Source organism: Phoxinus phoxinus, assembly GCF_949152265.1.
Source record: "Phoxinus phoxinus genome assembly, chromosome: 3".
NCBI classification, from domain to species: domain Eukaryota; kingdom Metazoa; phylum Chordata; class Actinopteri; order Cypriniformes; family Leuciscidae; genus Phoxinus; species Phoxinus phoxinus.
In genome coordinates this window covers 9,717,640-9,739,444 of record NC_136878.1, presented here as the reverse complement: position 1 = coordinate 9,739,444, position 21,805 = coordinate 9,717,640, and the positions used below count along the sequence as shown (strand labels likewise).

General features: G+C 37.3%; 1 protein-coding gene across 3 annotated transcripts in view; it reads right to left on the bottom strand.

Annotated features, from left to right (window-relative positions):
• Positions 1-21,805, bottom strand: part of znrf3 (zinc and ring finger 3) — a 69,264-nt gene that overhangs the window by 34,970 nt on the left and 12,489 nt on the right. The window contains exon 1 of one of the 3 annotated variants that reach the window (XM_079608166.1): positions 10,094-10,192. The exons of the other annotated variants lie outside the window; for them this stretch is intronic. The gene's annotated coding sequence lies outside the window, so the exon portion shown is untranslated. Of the gene's footprint in view, positions 1-10,093; positions 10,193-21,805 lie in introns of those variants that run through there. 3 annotated transcript variants of the gene reach the window in all.

Genomic DNA, 21,805 nt, shown 5'->3' with positions numbered 1-21,805 from the left:
AGTGACTGGTGAGTCTATTATAAGACTGTGAGTAGAGATTGAAACCATCAATGGTGTGAGAAAGATCTCTCTTATGGAGATGACTATTACTCAAACAAAACAAAAAATTACAGTTGAATAAGAACATGATGATCATGAGAAAAGAGAATGGCTGCATCTGAAATGGCATACTTCCCTTCTATATAGAAGTACCTTCTTACGGCAAGATTCTGAAGTGTGCATACGATGGACACTTTAATATCCCATGAGGCCACGGAAAAGGATTTGTGAATGGCAGTGAAGTGGTAGGTCACATGATAATGGCAACATGGTGAATATAGTACATTCGGATTAAGTACTACACACATTCATAGATCATACTATATAGAACAAATTTTTAGCAGTCGCAAATAAGTGTTTATTTAAAATAAGTACCAACTCAAGAGAGTTTTCCATTTTGGATGCAGCAAACATAAGTTGGACTTAAATCCAATCATGCAAATCAGAAAATTGAATAATTTTCAGGGCTTAATAAAGCTATGCCGTTGGTAGTTCATGATGTTTATTATTCTATACGAGTTCAATCAAAGCAATAACAGAGCATGACGCTAGCAAAGTCAAGGTCAAGTCTCTTATGCATTTATTTGATCAAAATACCGCCATGTATCGTAAAAATAGCCGCTATCAATATGCAGGATATTGATATCGCTTTTGAATGCATGCTCGCTTTTTCCTTTCACTTTCCAATTTGCGATTACAGCGCCTCTACTGGCCACACATTTTACAAGATATATATCTGGATCTGTTGCGCACCAAATCCTTTGACATCATCCTTTCAGTCATCTTTATCTTTACATAAGTGAAATCATGATGTACTGTAATGCAACCGACTACCGCGGCAAACCTAATCATGTCCCTTTAGGGGCTCCATAGAATGCATTATTCATTTTCCGTGTTTTTCACGAAATCAGAATTAGGATTTATGCACATCCCTAAACTCTACCCTCACTTTTGATCAATTTAATGCATCCTCGCTGACCCTAAACATTTGAACAGGTGGATAAATGAGTCTCCCGAATGCATAAATATAAATCAATATTAAATAAAAATGAAATAAACAATTGTACTATAAACAATTAAAACATAAATTTAGCTCACAATGGTATTTTTCACCATGCACCATGCAACAACTTTCAGTTCACACAGCCACTTTAAACTATTCAATCTGAAATGCCACATCAGGGAAAGTAAGAAAACCTCATGACAACAACATTCACACTTCAGCCTGTCATACTCCAACCTCTAGGTGCAAAAAAAAAAAAAGATCCAGCATACGTCGAGGGTTAACGTGACATGATTTATGGACAAGGAAGGCAAAAGTGCACGCCAGAATACTACCACAACTGCTCTTGAAGTTCAGGAGGCGGGTAAATCTGTACCCGGGAGGATTGTAGTCATCAACACCTAGCCTCACCGATCCCTTTGAAGTCCCTCCCTCACTTTGAAGGTCCCGGCAAAGAGGAATGCCTGCACAGGGCTCTTGGAAAGCCCCCAGAGTTGTGGAATGCGGAGCAAGCCGCTGCCCGGCCTGCTGGAATGCGATTAGAGCGCTGGAACAGACGAGGGCTCTCGCGCCAAGGAATGGCTGCTGCCACCACCAATGGCACGGCACTGGCCCACTCATTGCAAAAAAATATTTCATAGAGAAAAAAAAATGGGTGAGAGTGGCAGAGGTGGGTGGCTGGACGGCTGAGCAAAAAGAAACAAGGAGGTCGGCAAAGAAAGAGGCCAAATGTTAAGAAGTTTAATACTGTAATGAAAAGTTTTAAATCAGGAAAGCAGCTGATCAAAGACAATTCGTGCCTTTGAAAACAGAGACAAAGAGTTGACTGAAAATTACTGACTATGAAATTATGAACTAAAATATTTAACTGTAAAAACTAAAAATCAATCATTTTAAAGGCTTCAAGTGAATTCTAAAATATTATAGCCTGATTATAATTTTCATGTTTTGGCCACTAAATGGTCAATATTCTATATTATTTTGTCTAAATTTAAAAGGTTAAACAATAAAAACTAAAAATCAATCATTTTAATTGCTTCAAGTAAATGTAGGCATCACAACATTATAATGTACAGTATGAACTCTACATGAGTTGATATTGCACCAATATATTGTGCATCACAGTCCCAGAAAAAACACACGCAGTTTCTTCAAAGTCCTTTTGGTACAAACATCTGCTAAGAACATAAATAATAAATGAGAAAGCTGTGTCACTATAAAAGCAAGTAATACACCTCCATATTTCCACTGGCACAGTAACATCAGGCCAGACTCGAGCTGATCCTTCCCAGAATGAGTAGACTCACTAATCATATTTCCATAGCTCTTGGGTTTTACGTGCATTATGAAACAAGTTTCTAGTGTCCTGTTGTCAAGTCAAACATTCCAAAAGAACGAGTACTTGTGCTTATCAAGTGCTTGTTTGTGTGGAAAACAAAAAACTGCCTTTAAAAACTGATGCGTACATATAGTCTGGACAAATCTATTTATACACACGCCCTCTCTTTCACACACATACCACACTGACCTTAACGTCTTACCACTTAAACGAGTGCTGAGACATTGGGTCGGCTCTTGAAAGAGGGAAAGTAAAGCTGGAGATGACTGGGCTGATCCAGAGAGCTCTCTCTTTAAAGGTCACCACCATATAGACCACCTCCAACTGTCTCTTCCACAACCCATCACAGTAATGACTTATGAGATCAACGGCATGGATGCCTCAAAATGAGCAGGGAATTTTGATGTATGGCCAAGATCTATAAAGGATTATACTTGGTTTCTTATGGGATAGTTCAACCAAAAATGTAAATTCTGTTATTTACTCACCGTCAAGTTGCTCCAAACTAGTATGTGCTACTTTCTCCTGCAGGACACAATGAAGATAATATAGATATATATTAAAAACTTTTAAACATTTAAAGACAACCTTATCATTCCAATGTTGTCTTTAAAGGTTTATGAAGGTTATTTCAACTTATTTTTTTTAAAACAATGGTTTAACAACTGAAATTGTGGTGAAAAACTACATTACCCATGATGCTATACAGATAACTCACCAATCAGTCTCACAGCGAGCAAATCACAGTACTCTCCCAAGAAGCACCACAAATGACAATCGAGTCTCCATCCACTCTCAAAAATCTTAAATATAAAAGGCATATTTTCTATTAAACTTAAATTATATTGTTTATAGTCAACAAATTTAAATGAATAGTTTTATATTTTATAGTTTTTGTTTTGTCATTCACAATGCTTCATTGGATTGTAGTTCTTTCCCTCATTAAAGCAGTTGAGTCCAATTTTTTTGAATATTTTTTGCTTCCAATAAAAGTTTGTAATGTCGTGATTCACCTCAGAGCTAGTTGGCTTGGTTCATGGCTCATAATGCTTTAAAGAAAAGTTTTTTAAATATCCCTATGGGAAAAAGTATTGGAAAAAAAATACTTCCAGAACAAACGCAGCTTAAAAAGTGGGTGGGCACTATTGCACTTTATTCTGAAGAACACTGTTTGACTTTCATTGCATGGAGAAAAAAAACAGCACATTTTTCATAATATCGTCTTTTGTGTTCCACATACAGGTTTGAAACAATGTGTAAATGATGACAATTTTTACTTTTTAGGTGAGCTACCCCTTTAAACAATGCACAAAGTTATAAGAAGATGGCAGTGTATTACATTCCCTACGCAATTATGACAGCACCGATGCAAATTCACTGGAAAACAGATGAGCTCTTGCGCGACCTGTTTTCAAAGAAAGCAAAAACATGGTTCCCAAGAGACAAACCAGTCAAAATATCCACCCATTCCCTGACAACCTCACACATACATAACTCGACCGCAAGCATCACCCTCCACCCCTCTACACACACATAACATTTGGCTCAGTTGCAATGCAACTGGCTGAGGTAATTCAGCCCACCGTCAACCAGAGAATCGCAACAAGCAACCCCTGTGTCAACAACCACCTGTCAATCAAAAGAACAACCCCAACATGGGCCAGTCACTGAAAAGGGGGTGGAGACTGCCTCATCCAATCACTGGAAGATCCTTCAAAGCTTACTCTAGCCTCTGGACTCACTCTCAAGTTACAGAGATAAATGCTGGTTGAATGATAGGACTCAAGAATGTGCGGCTATGGAAAATTGCACACTGTACAACCAGAATGTGTATTCTGCACCTCCACAGACTGTTGTTCTCGCCAACTCATCCCCCCCTTCACTATGCCACTATAGGTTAGATCAGGTTCATGTTGCCTTAGATTTTGTTTTCTTAAGAAGGTTGCCTTATAGAAGAAAACACTTCATTTCCAGGTCAAAGCCTATGGTCTGATTATACACGAGGGACTGGACTGAAGAGATGGCTGGATGGAGAGATTCAAGGCCACATGTGGATTAAATTGAAGGTCACGCCCAATTTCATTATGCTTGCATTTAAAGTATGCGAGGACATAAGGCAATAATCAGTTAATGAGGCGTGACATGCAGACTTCAGTCCGTTTTACAGTTTCTTGAATTTCCATAAGACTCCAGAGCACTGACTACCGATACCAGAGAGTTCTCGCATATTGTCTACACCAGACGCGAGCGGCGCTACACGATGCGACAAAAGCAAATAGATCAGGGTTTCCCACAGAAAATGTGTTAGTTAAGCATGTTGTGCCCGAGCCCGGCCAAGCCCTACACATCAACTGTAATTATGAGCCCGGGCTAAACCCGACCATTTTTTAATACGTGGGTCGTTATAACTGACGTTCCCAACTTTCTCCTGCCCACAAAAATATATACTTTTCTGTACCTCCATGAAATACGTTATATACCTTATTAAAGCATAAACATTCACAAACCACTGTTAATTTAACACAAAAGCAAGCAGGCTGCGTGGATAGTTTGCCATGACTGAATGAGCGCAAAGTGCGCTCCCTTAATAATTCCTAAAAAGCTGACATCAGTTCATCGCGATCTCATACATCTCTGTTATTATCAATGAAGCTGACTGCACAATTCATCTTTTATAATATCTACACTTTGTTTGTTATAATCAGAGGATTTGCCAGCATGCAGAATTCAGCACTGAACAAAAAGTCAGTTTTGAGCAGTGAGGGGATTCTATCTTAAATGCTTCTGATTAGCCATTGCATTCAAGAAATCAACACGTGTCTGTGATTGACTACATCGCTCAACGCTGCAAACATGTTACAAATAGAAACTCTGGCCTGTGTTTGTATGTTTTTTTCATAGATATTTCTATTTTGCGGGAGTCCCGCAAATAGTTTTATTCTCCCGCAGCCCGCACACACAGAGTGAGTGCATTACCGCCCGCACTCGGCCATCAAATCTAGTCCCGCGCCGCACGTCTCTAGATCAAGGGCCCGGCCCGAGGATAGCGGTGGGAAATATCCGGCTCGGGCAGAGAATCTAAGCTCTAAACAGGACAGAGTAACACAGCGGATATCACTCATATACAATTTTTTGACAATGTTGTTAATGCGGCAGGCGTGTGTTGCTTAGGCGGCCACCTTAATTCCAAAGTGCTGCGGGAAACCCATTGTAATCAGTCATGCTGTCTACACTGGACAACAAATATGCAACGCAACAAATGCCAGTCAGTAAACTTTTAAGTTACTCCATACGCTACTACTTCTGATACTTCAGATAGTTTGTCACACCAGTGTGGACAGATTCTAGCCGTTATGCCGTGGTGCGGTCGTGTCTGGTGTAGAAACAGTGTCTGTATGGATGCTCAAAATACACTACCGATTTATATTATACTACCGTTCAAAAGTTTGGGAGTTTTAATGTTTTTGAAAAAGAGTTTCTAATTCTCACCAAGGCTACATTTATTTGGTCAAAAAAGTAAAAACAGAAATATTATAACAATTAAAAAAAACTTTTGTAAAACAATTTTTTAATGTACCGGTAATATATTCCTGTGATATAATTTTTTTTCTGAATTGTCAACAGTCATTGCTCCAGTCTTCAGTGTCACATGGTCATTTTAATATGCTGATTTGGTGCTCAATAAACCTGGCTGTGAACAGAAAGTTTGAAGAACACCATTTATTTGAAACCGAAATCTTGTCTTTACTATCATTTTTTTTATCCATTTAAATGTATCTTGGATTTTTTTTTTTACATTTATTTATCATATCAGTCACTATTGGATATTCCATAGTACGCCAATTTCTCCTTTCACATTTACATAAAAAATGTAGTTGAATATCTATAAATTAACATTTACCTAAATTAACAAATTGTATTATTGTTATTTAATGTCATCTATTGCATTAACTGAGAATTGAATCGATTTTAGTTAGTAGCATTTTATCGTTAAAATTGTATGACATTTGAATATCGGCTATATGAAAACAATTACTTGGCTTAGCAGTATTATCTAGAATTGTAATATCTGTGCATCCCTACTTGTATTTGTCATTGACTGAAGAAGCCCTGTTAGTTCTGTTGAATTTTTTCCTCTTCCTCTCCCTGCATGTAGCTCCTTTCCTGAAAACTTGAAGGGAGCATGGCTTGATGATATTCCAGAGGAAACAAGTGTAAAAAATAAAAAAGGCCAAACCATTTCCTGGCGTTATGAGAGCAGGACATGGAAAGGCAGGTAGAATTTAGGAACAGCCAAGGCCTCTGGTATATTCCTTAAGGGAAAATCTTGGACGCCATACACAGCAGAACCGGAAGCTATTTGGAAGCACATCAAAACAAGAATTGTTGTATCAATGCCATGGGTGGAAAGGAACAAAGCGGCTCAGAAAGAGATACGCTCTCGTTTTACAGGAGGGGAAAAAATGCAGATTTTAATAATCACTGCATCATTTGTTCATCAATACAGTCATTTAAAGGTTAAAGGCAAATAAATCATATTCCACAGAGCTTTCCCACTGGGAGGAAGTCTAAAATGCCCTCAATCTATTCAATTACTCATGTAAGGGAGTATATAGAGATCAGGTTGGACAAGTCTCTCTATGCAGGCTAATACAGTTACACCAATATTTCTCCATGAGAAGAGAGATTTGTGGAGAGAGAGAAAAAAACATCTAAGAGATTAACTCCGACTCAGTGGGGCTGAACTCAACAGTCTGTGTTGAGTTCACTGGTTTGCTCACACCCATCCTACCCATGCATGTCTTTGATACTTGACTATAAGGAATCTGGAGGCGTTGCGTTCACTACAAAAGAAACCTGCACTGCTGGGAGAACAAAAAAGGAGTGAGAACCATGTGCGAGTGCCAAGGCTGGGATTTCTCTTCATTCTCCTCCCCACATCCTTTTCACTCGTCTTCCCTCCCCCATACCAAACACCACCAAACCACTGAATCAGAAACTTCACTCCCCCCAAATGTTTCCACTTCACCAGCTATCTTATGGGCTCTCTCTCCCTCTCAGAGTGGCATTAGCATCTGATCCGAGATGGCAAAAGAGAGAGAACCACCAATGAAATATTCAACACATCCATATTTGGATGTTGCTGATGGAGGGATCTAGTGTGGTTAATGGAGAAGTGTTGGGGGTGGTGAGGAGGTTTGACTCCCCTTGGAGAGTTTTTTAAACCCATTACATCAGTTTTTTTTCTGCCTCACGGATTCAGAGGCCTGTGCTTTTGTGAAACCAGAAAATGACCTAAATTGACATTCATTTGGTTGCTGGTGGTTTAACATTGTTGCCAAATAAATAAATAAAAGTTCTCTCCTTGGTCCATGCAAACTTGCGCAACTTGAAATTAAGCCACAAGCATTTCAAAATATAATGGGAAAAATGGAAAACAAAATTCCATTTTGTTAATTCACAAAAGAACAACATATAATGTCAAAGACAAACATGAATGCAGACTTCTAAATAAAATCTAAATAAATTAAAAAATAAAACAAAAAACTGAAATCAATTGTTTTTAAACATTAAAGTGAATTTTTACAGTGTTAAAACAAATATTCATTGTGAGATTTGCTGAAGACTAGTAAATTATTCGTATTTTTAAGATTGACAAGTGGGTGCTAGATGATGCCAATATCTAATATTGCCAATACAGAACTGTCAAAAATTTCGAGGTATGTTTATATATATATACAGTGCTATGCATAAGTTTAGACACCCATGCTAAAGTTGACTAAAAAGAGGAATAAAAAATCATCTTTTGGAAATTGAACTTAATGCCTTAATTTAAAAAAAATAGGAAAAATCCAACCTTTAAGGACACCAATTTTCTTTGTGAATGAATGATGTATCGTAAATAAATAAATGTTCTTCCTTAAAATACAGGGTGCATAAGTTTGGACACCCCTATGTTAAATTCCCATAGAGGCAGGCAGATTTTTATTTTTAAAGGCCAGTTATTTCATGGATCCAGGATACTCTGCATCCTGATAAAGTTCCCTTGGCCTCTGGAATTAAAATATCCCCACATCATCACACACCCTTCACCATACCTGGAGATTGGCATGGTTTTATTTCAGTTAGCCTAACAGCTGGTTTGATTTGCATTGAGAGATGATCTTATGGAAAGTACTCCATGCCAATCTCCAGGTATGGTGAAGGGTGTGTGATGATGTGGGGCTATTTTAATTCCAAAGGCCAAGGGAACTTTATCAGGATGCAGAGTATCCTGGATCCATGAAATAACTGGCCTTTAAAAATAAAAATCTGCCTGCCTCTATGGGAATTTAACATAGGGGTGTCCAAACTTATGCACCCTGTATTTTAAGGAAGAACATTTATTTATTTACGATACATTATTCATTCACAAAGAAAATTGGTGTCCTTAAAGGTTGGATTTTTCCTATTTTTTTAAATTAAGGCATTAAGTTCAATTTCCAAAAGATGATTTTTTATTCCTCTTTTTAGTCAACTTTAGCATGGGTGTCTAAACTTATGCATAGCACTGTATATGATTTTTTTTTAAATTATAATAAAGAGGCTGCATTTATATAATCAAAATACAGCGAAAACAGTAATATTGTGAAATATTATTACGATTTAACAAAAAAATTCTATTGTAATATATTTTAAAATGTAATTTATTACTGTGATGTCAAAGCTGCATTTTCAGCATCATTACTCCAGTCATCAGTGTCACATGATCCTTCAGAAATCATTCTAAAATGCTGATTTTAGAGAAACATTTCAAGAGAAACAACTCAAGAAACATAAATATTGAAAACATTTGTGCTGGTTAATAGTTCTGTGGAAACTGTGACTTATTTTTCATGACTCTTTGATGAATGGAAAGTTTGAAAGAACAGCATTTATTTAAAACAAATATTTTGCAAAATTATAAATGCCACTGTCACTTTTGTATTAATTTCTTTCCCAAAAAAACTAAACAAAAACAAACTAATTTTGATTGGTAATGTATATCTAATACCGGCCAATCTAAGCCCATCCCTAGTTAATATCAGACTGATAAGATCAGAAACAGTTCAAATAGACAGCTCTGTTAAACACACTTTACATGTTTAAATACCTTCCCCAAAAATCACAGCAGAAAATGTGGAAAAAGTCTGTAAAAGGCCTGCTCATGACGGGACCTCTTAAGTCAATTAAAACCCATATCAAACACCGGGCAAATGAGACATGAATCAGAACCATTCAAAGACACAAACAAACATCTAAACATCTTTTCCACTGAGTGCCAATGAATCACGATCCCTCCATTATGTGCTACAGCTGCCAAGGCAGTCAGACCCCCGCTCTCTCTTAGGCAGCATTATGGAAACATTGTTGAGGAATGGGATGAATGGTATGGCTTTGATCTCTGGCCGTTGACCTGGCAGGCCCTGGTCCCTCCTCCACGTATGCGGCGGCCCACATCAAAACCCTTTGCTCGGGGAGATCAGCTGCACAGCCAGACCTAATCCCTGCACGAATTTAATCAGCCATCTCAACGACTCACATTACGCTTTTTAATTAGGAAAGAGTCATTGCTTCGGAATCACACCCAGCCGGAGTACTCGCACTGTGCGGACCTCTAAGTCCCTGTGAGCTTATGTCAAATATAAGATTTCACCTTAGGGCGAATAGAGAGATTTTTTTCTTTGACTCACTTTTTAATAGACTGCAACTCCCTTCCGCCATAGAATAGGTTAGGCACAGTCCAAGTGGCCATTCCAGTCTACATTCTCACCAAATCTTGATTAAGAAATAGAACAAAGATACAAATGAAATAAACAATGATTTATGTTTTTCAGCTAAGTCTAAGAGTAGGTTACAGAAATGCAATAATCAAAATGTAAAATAACTGCATACTGTATAAATTAAATATAATTCATCTTTGCTAAAGCTACAAAAGTGATTTTCTCTTAATTCAGACTAATGACAGGCAGCAGCAGGAATATTGGGCTGCTGTCACTTTAAGACCGAAAGCACGGATCCAATATAATGATACGCATCCATTTTAATTCTTATTTGATTACGTTCGTGTAAGCCATAAGCAAGATTTTATGAGGATACTCGCTAAGATGGGCATTTTGACATAATTTTTCATGTATGTGTCTGTTCAAGCACAAATAGACGTGGAAGAGAACAGAATTCAGTGTTCACGTGCGGTCTGCTCCGTGTGTGTATAAAGACTTATACTTGATATCGCACATCATGCGATGTGACTATTGTGGATGCGCACACTGTATTGATATGCTAAAACGATATATCAGTCAGCCCTAATATGCTATTTCAGAGTAAAGCACAGCATTGTGTTCTTTACATGCGAGCAGCTCATGATCCAATGTTTTTAAGTGTCTCAGAGTGGCTTGGTTCGCAGTAAATGCTGCTCCACAAACTCCATCGGGTCTCAGTTTGATTCACTTATGTTGTGCATTCGGGAACGCAACATGTGCAAAACATCTTCCCAAATTTTTTATGAGAAGCTCTTATAAATCGTCTGTCAACAAAAGAGAAATTAAGAGCTCCCTGTGATTTAAAAGCTCAATGGTTTACCAATTGAAAATGAAGAAATTAAGACATTTAAATTCCTATAAATATGTGTATTGCAATTTAACATTTGTACTGTAATAATAATATTTTTTCTCTAATACTCATTTTTTAACTACCATTACTACTACTAAATAAAAATATCAAATAAAATGTTAAATAATAATAATTAAATTGAGTCATACTGATACATAAATCGAAATTTCTGTTCAAATTGCGCAGCCCTAAAACAAGAACAGCAAAAATTAAATACAAATAAAAATTCCAAAATGTAATTTTTATCAGAAAAATAGCTATTAGATCTTTTTTTTATCCAAATCATGCAGCCACAAGGACAGAACTACACAGATTCTGAGTTTTTGGTTGGTTCTTGAACTAATACTGATCTTTTGTATCTTTTTTAGAGTCGCCTTCCACCCTTTGAACAAAGCTGCAGCGGCAGCTATTTGCAGCAACAAGCAAAATCTGTTCCAACACAAGCCTCTATTCACAGGGCCAGCATCCATCAAAGGACTGGAGGGGGGGGGCAACAACAGAGGATCCCATCCTTTCCAACCAGTCCAGAAGTACTGCAAAAAAAAAAAAAAAAAAAAATCAAAGGCCTCTACAACACCCAAGGCCAGTCATTTCAGTGGACGCCGGATGGAGTGGCCAGTGCCAAAGTGACCATATCAAAAGCCCCCGGGGCCCTGAGTCACCCCCTACAGTGATCAAACAGGGACCATCCCCACAGAGAAAGGAGGGGGGTGTGAGACCAATGACGAGTCAAAGAAAGACACAAACTGATAGAGAGACCAGCAGCGAGGGAGAGCGGGACAGAGAAAACAAATGAGGCCCAGGGACGAGAAACCGACCCAAGGCAAACAGCGAGGGGTAGAACACAAAGACAGCGGTTGCCTGGGAGAGAGGGGCTCGCAGCAGAAACTATGTCCAGATCAAGACACTCGCCGCTGGGCAGGACTGAGTGAGGTGAGCCCTTACTGAGCCCCCGGAGGTCACAGAGAACAAAAGAGCAGAGCACTGGAAAAACAGCTGGCCAGAGCAGATCACAAATGAATAAGGAGGAAGGCATGAAAAGAAAGATCAAAAAGGGTGAGGGACGGAAAGAGTGAGAGGAAAGAATGGACATAGAAGCACATGGTAAAGAAATGGTAAAAAAAAAAGGAAGAAATTGAAACCACTTTTCTCACTTATTTTTCTCCTAACATCAGCTGATCACTAAGATTATTGGAAATTTTTAAGATGTTTGGCTTTAGCATCAGCCAGCATGCCAAAAAGTTGAATTATGAGTAAATATTGTGCAAAATAAGCATCAACTCTAACATCAAATTATCTGTGGGGAAAAAAGATGGACACAAGATCATTTATGAGCTCTGAAAGGAAAAAAACACTAGGTAATGTGAAGTAAATCAAGGATAAGCTCTGAAAACTAGCACTGTATCACCGCAGCATACAAAAGACTAGTTGGAAGGGAAAATAAATCAAATAGCATTTTATCTGTTCAAAATTAGTTTATTTTTTATTTTTATAGCGCTTGTTTGTAGGGTTGCACAATCTAGCCAAAAACTCTACAAACAAGCACCATAAAAGTATTATTATCATTAAATAAATAAAAACAAAATAAAATAAAATTACTATTTTAATAAAAATCATAACACTATTACTTTTACCCTCATAACAAAATAAAAAATTGAGTATTTACTACTACTACCAATGATAATCATTTAATTTTACACTACAACTGTACAATATAGGCAGCTTTTAAAACAAGATGGCAGCAGTTTGATCCAGACTGTGTTCTGGAGATGAATCCACATGTGCATCCACTCATATGGGTGAGGTGAGTAAACAAAGCTTACGGGAAGCGCACACCACAATAACAAATACACTTACACTTGAACACACACCGCAAATACTTCAAGCAATGAGCACAGCTTAGTTACAAACACTAGGAACATACACGCACAATATCATACAGATGTAAAGCAGATTTTTTCACTGCTTAGGAGAAATTGTGGACCAAATTCTAAGTGGGCCTTCAGATGCATTCAAATATTTCAGTTTGTGCAACTGCGCAGTATACGACTATAAGGCTGGTTGTGACGTAGCCTAATCCGACCACAACTATCCCAACTATCCAGAACACGTACTGCTCTGTGGAATGGTTATGAATAAAGTATTTGAATCATATATTTGTATTATCTTTGGGATGAAATTAAACAAATCATGGATAATTTTGACCTTGTGTCAAGGTGTTCCCTCCCTAAAAAAAAAAAGTTTACAGGTCACTCACTACTATTTATTCATTTTTTATTAAATACAATTGCGTTATGAAATTCTGACTTCACAAAAACAGACTTATATGATTTTAGTCAGACTAAAGAAGGGGTGTCCAAACTCAGTCCTGGAGGGCCACTGGCCCCAACTTGCCTCAACACATCAGCCTGGAAGATTCTAGTATGCCTAGTAAGACCTTGATTAGCTGGTTCAGATGTGTTTAACTGGGGTTGGAGCTAAACGCCCCTAGACACCCCTGGACTAAAGGGTTTAAATTGCCATTTTAAAAGAAAAATTATTGCTTTAGTCTGACTGAAATTGATCCTTTAAAGTGCATGTAAACGCACTGCTTAAAAGAAAAGGGCGGCTTAAATCCCAGAGTTTGTGGACATACTGAAAAGATGAAAAGACACCAAGTAGTCTACAAATGGACCACAAACAAGAAAGGTCAACATAAACCAAAGCAGACACAACTCACAACTCTGAACCACCACAGTTCCTTCACCAAACAGGCCTATTATTCTTAAGGACTGTAGAAGGTCTTCTGGGGTTAGCAGTGGGCTGGACACGGTCGGTCCACTGAATTCCACCAAACATTTGAATAGCAGCAAAAAGAGCAGGCTACACAAACAGTGCTTTGTTCGGATCCAGAATGCTACAGAACCCTCTGCCAAAGGTAAGCCAAGTATGTCTGCTTGGCAAACACAGAGAGCACCGAGAGGTCTGGGCAAGAGAAGCGCTTCAAATCCTCAAGAGTTAAACATCAATCTTCTCAACAATGTCCGCATACATACACACGCTAAACGCAGGAAGGATCAGAGGGGGCCGTTTTCTAAAGGTGGGCTAATGGTCAACTACCTCTGAAGGTGATATGGCCGGAAAATGGGTTTTTCAACTTTAAAGCCAATTTACTCATTGTAATGAGCAACTCATTCTCTGGACTTGCAGGTTGAAAGCAATTATGTCCCATTTGTGGACAAATCGTTCTTTTGATCTGGTTCTTGATAATGATTTGCTTGTAGAGCATTTGCAAGTCACTTGACTGTATGGGAGAACTAGATTATGTCACCACACCAACCTTACAGTTTTCCTCACAAACAACATTGCCATTACAAATGATTCCACATTATAATCAGACCTCACAATGTTGGACAATGACCAATAATATTTTTTTTAATTAAAAATATATTGAATAAAAAAAAAAAAAAAAATTTGGTTCCGTTTTTAACCAGACCTACAAAAAAAGTATTCTGTACGATTCAGCAGGTGACTGAGTCCGATTCAAACAAGTCAATCAAAAAGATTCATGAAAACACTCTGCATTTTTAAAACAACCGGTTCATAAGACTCGTGTGTTCATGATTCGGACATCACTCGTACATTGATGCATGCAGGAAGTTCACTCTAAAGAAAATTACTGACGTCTCCTCAAAATAATACCTGATGGAAAAACACAGTAATTACAAATGTTTTTCTCTTAACAGTGTTAAATAAAAAATAAAAAAATGCTATGCTAACAGACTTGATCTATAGCTTTACCACATACAACATCTTGACATCAAAGTCATCCAGAAGAAATCATGAACCACTAAATGTCCTGTGCCATGTTCACATTGGCCAATGTTTCATCCATATTTTATTCATGAAAGCATGTGTAGCCAATAATAAACCCTGAGGGACAACACAAGCTGAAATCATCCATCCGTCTGTCGCTTTCGCATTTGACATCTCACCATCAAGCCCACACCCCAGCCTTGATGATAATCATATCTGACAGATGTTTATATTTAACCCCCAGCACTTGCCTAGGTGAGCAATGCAGCATGGGAGCTCAAATGAAGACAGAACAGTTGTCTTGTTAGTGTCAGTGATGTTCTACCAACATACCTTATAATTTAACAATGATGTGGTTTAACAAAATGCAGTAAGAACAGTCTGTGATTGCTATTTCAAGCAAGCCAAGAAATAATGCAGCTCACTAGCAAGACTGATGAAGATGGTTGACAAGGTATAGTCTTGGTAGATGGCAGCACACCAAATACATTACCAAACAAGGTGCCTAAAATATAATGTGACCCTAACCCTCTGATATCAACTATACAATAACAATGTTTCCATCCAAACTGAATTTATGTGAAAAATCAAACATCGCAAAAACATGGACCTGGCGATTTCGAAAACGTTTGCGTTCTCTTGCAAAAGTATTGCGTTCCTTTGAGAAACTTTACATTTGCTCACAAAACTTTAGCGCTCTCTCGCAATATTGTGTTCACCTGAATATACAAATTTTATTTAAATTTAATAAAAACTTTTCCTCCCATATTATTTCAATCACAGAAATGTTGCGAGCAAATGCAAAAAAACTTGTGTGAACAATGCAAAATATCCTAGGGGAACACACACCAAAAAAAATGTATAATATATATTACTTTTCCTCTCATCTAATTTTTTTCCACCAAAAATCACCTCATACAAACAAATTTTAAAAATATAAACGGAAATGGGAGTTGTAGTCATTTATTAAATGTTATAAATTACTTTGGGGTTTGGAACGTGCAGACAAAACTCTCAAAATCCATGTTTGCTAGTGTGTTTCGAGCGTCAGATTGTCAAGTTGTGGGAGTTAGCAGCCAATCATGTGAGCACATTTTTCAGTCACATGACTCAAATCCCTAGTTTCACATCAAAACTGGTGTGACTTGCAATTTCTGTACATCAAAAATGTACCATCACAAAAAAAATGTGTCAATCACAAGCAAGATATTGCATACTTTATGCAATATCTCAAAACAGTCCATAAAAAGGTGGATGGAAACCAGTAAATGGTAACTTACAATACTCTTTACAACTTTGACCTTCTGAAGATGCCCATAAAAATACAAAGATATTCATTACCTGTAATCACATGACCTACTGTGTTTGTTATTAGTGCAGTTTACCTGATGCTTCACACAGCCATGCTTGAAGTGTGAAAATAATAACGCAGACAGCTACACAAAGAACAGACTACCTATTGTAGTCACTACCATCATCCTGGATCCCTTACATACACCCAATGAGCTCATTTTCCTGCCTGGCCTCACGTCTCTATCAGCGTCTGTACAGAAGACTCTGTTCATACTCACACAAAGAAAGAAGTGAGAGGCAACCATCCTCGGCATCTCAGGCATCCTGATATTCTCTACCGATATCGGCTTAGTGGCTTATGCGCTTTCGTCTTCTCTCTTACCTACTCTCCGCACATTTCTCCTGGGATAGGTGGTACTCCACCTGGTCCTTAAGTTTTATTTGGGATATGTGACTGATTCTAGTGGATGAAATGTATGGAAGCTTATTTCCACCTAAATAAAAAAAATAAAAAAATTTCCTCTCAAGTTTATAAACTCGGAATTACAAGTTTACATCTGCTAATTGTGAGGGGACTTTTTTCCCCTCATGATTCTGGGTGTACATCTCTCGATTGATTTTATCCCCACAGAATTCTGAGTTTACATCTTGCAATTTTGACTTTTTCTCAAAATTCTGGGTTTACATCTTGCAATTTTGTATTTTCTTCCTCAGAATTCCTAGTTTACATCTTGCAATTTTTACTTTTTCCTCAGAATTCTCGGTTTACATCTCGAGATATTTACTTTTTTCCTCAGAATTCTCAGTTTACATCTTGCCATTTTGACTTTAATTCTCTCTAAATTCTGTGTGTTTACATCTTGCAATTTTGACTTTTCCCCTGAGAAATCTGAGTTTACGTCTCGAAATGCTGACTTTTTTCCACTCAGAATTCCTAGTTTACATCTTGCAATTTTTTCTTTTTTGCTTAGAATTCTTTTACATCCTGCAATTCTGTTTTTATTTAGTTTCCACTATGTAATAAAGTAAAAAAGGTAACTGTAAATTTCTTTCAAAAAATTCAGAAAAAAAAAAAATTCAGATTTGCAGGAAAAAAATTAATTGTGAGATAAAAAAATGTGGCATTATTCTGTGGTGAAAAAAAAAGCTTCCATATGAATTAATGTATGAGTGGATGTTAAAGTACTAGAATTCCAAAAGCAAAACCGCTATGCCAGGTCTATGATCCAAAGCATACAAATTCAACCTCTTCCCCCTCTCTCGCCATTCAGCTTATCAGAGGCTCATCTCCGGCATGCCAAGAGGGGCACATACCATTCGCTCTGGCCCATCCTGTGAGCTCTCTCGTTGGCAAGAGTGGCCCTCTCAGCCGCTTTGATGTGCTGATGGTTCGGTGGCTCGCTCTACAGCTGGTGATAGCATCAGAGCAGGCCTCTCTTGGGCCTGTGTGCCACGCTATGATAACAGGAGGGTTGATAAGAGGAAATACAAGCTGTCATGAAGAACACATTGAGTTGGATGCCAAGCTGAGAAATCAGAGGGACAGCAAAAGATGCAGAGAAAAACACAGAGATAGAAGACTATGCAGGGGTGACAGACAAAGCAATGCAAACAAAGAAATAAAGACCCATGAAAACCTGTGTTGATTCTGCAGTGGGTCATTTTTTATATTGTCTATCAATGCTACAAATCTAATCAACAACCAATGCATAGAAGAAGTCACAACAAAGGTTTTGCATGTTTACATTACAATCCATTAAACCACATCAATGTTATTCTAGTATTATTTATGTGCTGTTATAGGTTTTATCAATACATTGTATTAGCATTTTATTTTTATATTTTCAGTTTGAACCAACAACCATCCAGGAACCAAATCTGAGCATTAGCTACAACCTCAAACAACCCAAATAGGCTCAGCAAGCATTAAGACTAACAAGCTAACGTGAGGTAAAAAGAAAGGCCAGCTGTAACTTAGCTCCAGAGATTTTCTCCCGAAGTCAACTCTAAAAGGACAACAAGGTAACCTGAATCTGCAATAAAGTCATAAATGAAGTAGGAAAATTCACTATGGTGGTGAAACTGGGTCACTACAACCTTCTACCCTCTAATAATCCAATTTATTCAAGCAAAGACTTGTCCCTTAGAAGTCACATTCTACACTCAGTTGAAGAGATAGACCGTACGAGATACCAATATTAAATATCCCAAGGCCAACCTCAAAGCAGCAACATAATATTTGCTATAAGAAATACATTAAATATGCAAATAATACAAGCATGCTAAAACGATGCTTGCGTGTTCATTCTGAATGAGTTAGGCATTTAAATAATAATATTACGTGACACAGCTGGCAAGAGAAGCGGCACAGATACATAAAAGTACTAAGGAGAATAATGTGCAAATATTGAACTAAAATAATTTAAATATCTACAGTATAACAAGTCAACTCAAGCAAGTGGAGACAGACGCATAGACAAGTATATGTATAATAATACAATGGAAAAACTATGACAAAAAAAAAACACACTAATGTTTCCAAACATATAGAGCAAACATCTGGAGCAATAAGGGTGTTTCAACTGATCGGACGCAGATCTTTATAGGACAATAATAGCTCTATACAGTTTGATCGGTGGTCTCTATAAAGCCGATAAGAAGAGCCGATCAAATGACGCAAAACTCGCGAGATGATATTTCTATGCGCAGCTAAAATTGCTTCACTTCATTCGCCGGTCTGGCAGTTCTACCAGGTGTCTGAAAAGGACAATAAATTTGCAATGTCTTTGTGGAGAGCGGAGATATTGCAAGGACAGAAACCCTACAGCAATGACAGCAAGAAATTAGAGCAGTGCTATTTCCGTGCTTGCGCTTTCGTTCCTCCATAAAAGCCCCAAATTAACGTCCAAATCAGCTAGATCAGCGATTGTTATACAATACAGTACACTTTTGCTAAACTGCAGGACGTGCTCTGTAATTAAAAAAAAGATATTAAAACTGTATTAAGCCACGAAAGTGATACTGTTCCTCAAGTCGCTTTCTGTGCACATGCTCCAAGCAAAGTGAACTGAGCTTCCGGTTAGTGGAACGGTGTCTTAAATGAACATAGCTACACAGTTGGGAAATAAGTAGCATGTATAAATGTTTATTGGATCTTAAAGTCTTAAAGTGACTGGAGCCTAATATTCGTGCTGTTTGTGTCATTGATGTTAATCAAACAACAAAAGAGAAAGAAACAAAAGAAAGAAAAAATACACTCACTGCTATTTAGTAGGATTGCACTTGATTACGGTTTATGTTATTTATTTCACTGGAATGCTATATTTGTTAAGCTCTAAGCTATTATTGGTATCAGTGATCGTTGATATCGGCCAATACTGCTTCCAGTGATCGATAATCGGTGATCAGCCCCAAAAATCCTGATCGGAGCACCCTTATGGAGCAAAAAGACGCATGTCACTGATGCTTAAAGTCGGCATAAAATGGAAATTATGATGATAAGACACAAGTAAAACTGCTCCTCGAACAAGAAAAAAAGAAGAGCGGAACTTGATTTTGTCCATCAGGAATTGCTTGGATCGTTGTTGTTTGCTAATTGCACATCATTAGAGAAGAGCGGTCATTGTGGGGGGAGGGGAAGTTAATTATTTGTTATTAACACTGCAATATTCCATAAAAAAGAAGGATTGTCATCTCTGATTTCATGGTGACTTTAAAGAGAAACTCCTACTATACTAAATTTGGGATACATATCTCAGACATATTAGCACTACCCACACAGATAAAAAAAAAAAAAGATATAATTCTATGTTAAAAATCACAACCTACATAGATCAGTAAATTGCAAGACCAAAACTCATACAATCATATCCTACAATTCTGCAGAGAAGGGGCATGAAATTGACCAAATTAAACCAAATCACTTTTATACAAAATCTAATTCCACCCTACCAAGTGTAAACACTCTCAAGGTCAATGTCATGTTCCTATCCTGACCGGCGTCTTCATTCTGTATTATTCCACTGAATGCTGATGCCTCATGTGTGGTCTCTGGACCATCAGGATCTTAAGGTCTATCAAGAGAATAAACGTGTACCTTAGATTCTGCCGAAATCCCACCTCCCATATGGAGCACAGAACAATAAATAAATAAAATATAGGGTATCAAACCCTGCCAAAATAAGCTGTAAAGAGTGTTAAATACATACGCTCTGTCACAGGCACCAAAGGAAACAGTGAGGGAGGGATTTTTATAACCTTTAGAAACTGTTGTATAAACAAACAGCAGATCTCTAAAGCATTCAGAGTCCTGTAAGCCCCTTTGGGTTGAAACGCTAGCTCCATTCATACCAGCTACACACTGAGCGATTGTGTTTGAAGGTTTCTGAATAAACCTGTTTGAGGTTTGACCCACACACATGTAGCTATCCTAATTCCACTGTAATCCATGTTCATGGAATCAACCTCGCTTAAAAAGAGATCCTCAACCTCTACAGCGACATCAAGTCATTTGAACTATTACTAGCAGTTTCAAGACCATAGAAATCACACATTTAATCAGCTAAAAGTCCAGCAATCGGAAGACAAAAGTGCACCGTTTGTGCGTTCACAAAAACTCAAATTAAGGACTGCACCAATATTGAAATTCTGACCGATAATTATTTTCATATGATATGGCCAATAACCAATACATTTATTGCTTATCCGAGATATTATAAACCTACTTTTTTTTAAATCAAATTAAATGTAAATTAAATTAGATGTCACAATCTACTATATATCTATATATATATAATAAAAAAAATTAACGTTAAACCGCTGAGATAGTACCTGAAAATGAACAACCATAAAAACGTTTGGATCAATAAGATACTTTTTTTATTTATTAATACCTTTATGAAGAAAAAAAACATTCAACTGATCAAAGGAGACAGTATTTATAATATTACAAAATAAAAAATCTATTTCAAATAAATGCTGTCAAGGAATCATGAAAAAAAAAATATTACGGATTCCACAACAATCTGAAGCAACAACTGTTTTCAACATTATTAATAATAATAAGGAAAAAAAAAATATTGAGCACCAAATCAGCATATTAATGATTTCAGAAGGATCATGTGACACTGAAAACTGGAGTAATGATGGTGAAAAATCAGCTTTGCATCACAGGAATAAATAAAACTAAGATATATTAAAACAGAAAAAAAAATTTGTAATCATATTTTAAAATATTACTGTTTTACTGCATTTCTGTTCAAATAAATTGGTGAGCATAAGAGCACAAAAGTATTAAATTCTTACAGACCCCAAATTTCTGAACAATATAAATATATTGTGCATCCCTATTTTTACACAAACACACGTTAGTGATTACACTTACTGCCGTAAGACTTCAAACACAACCCAACAGTCAAGATGTTTTCTTAGTAAAGTCTAAAAACACACTTCTACTACTACTACTACTACTACTACACAGAAAACCCATTCTTGTGAAGGTGTGTGTTTATTCACGAGAGCTGTCAATAAATTATCAGGCCGTCTGTTAGTGCACCACCGTTTTCCTTGTGCATACTTCAAAGACATGCATGCACGTAGATGAACACGCACACACACAATGCTGGTACTGTATAAACTTTACAAAGCACAGAGTCAACTCTGTTCCACCTGTTGTGTACTTTAGGAACGCCCAATGGATTAACCGA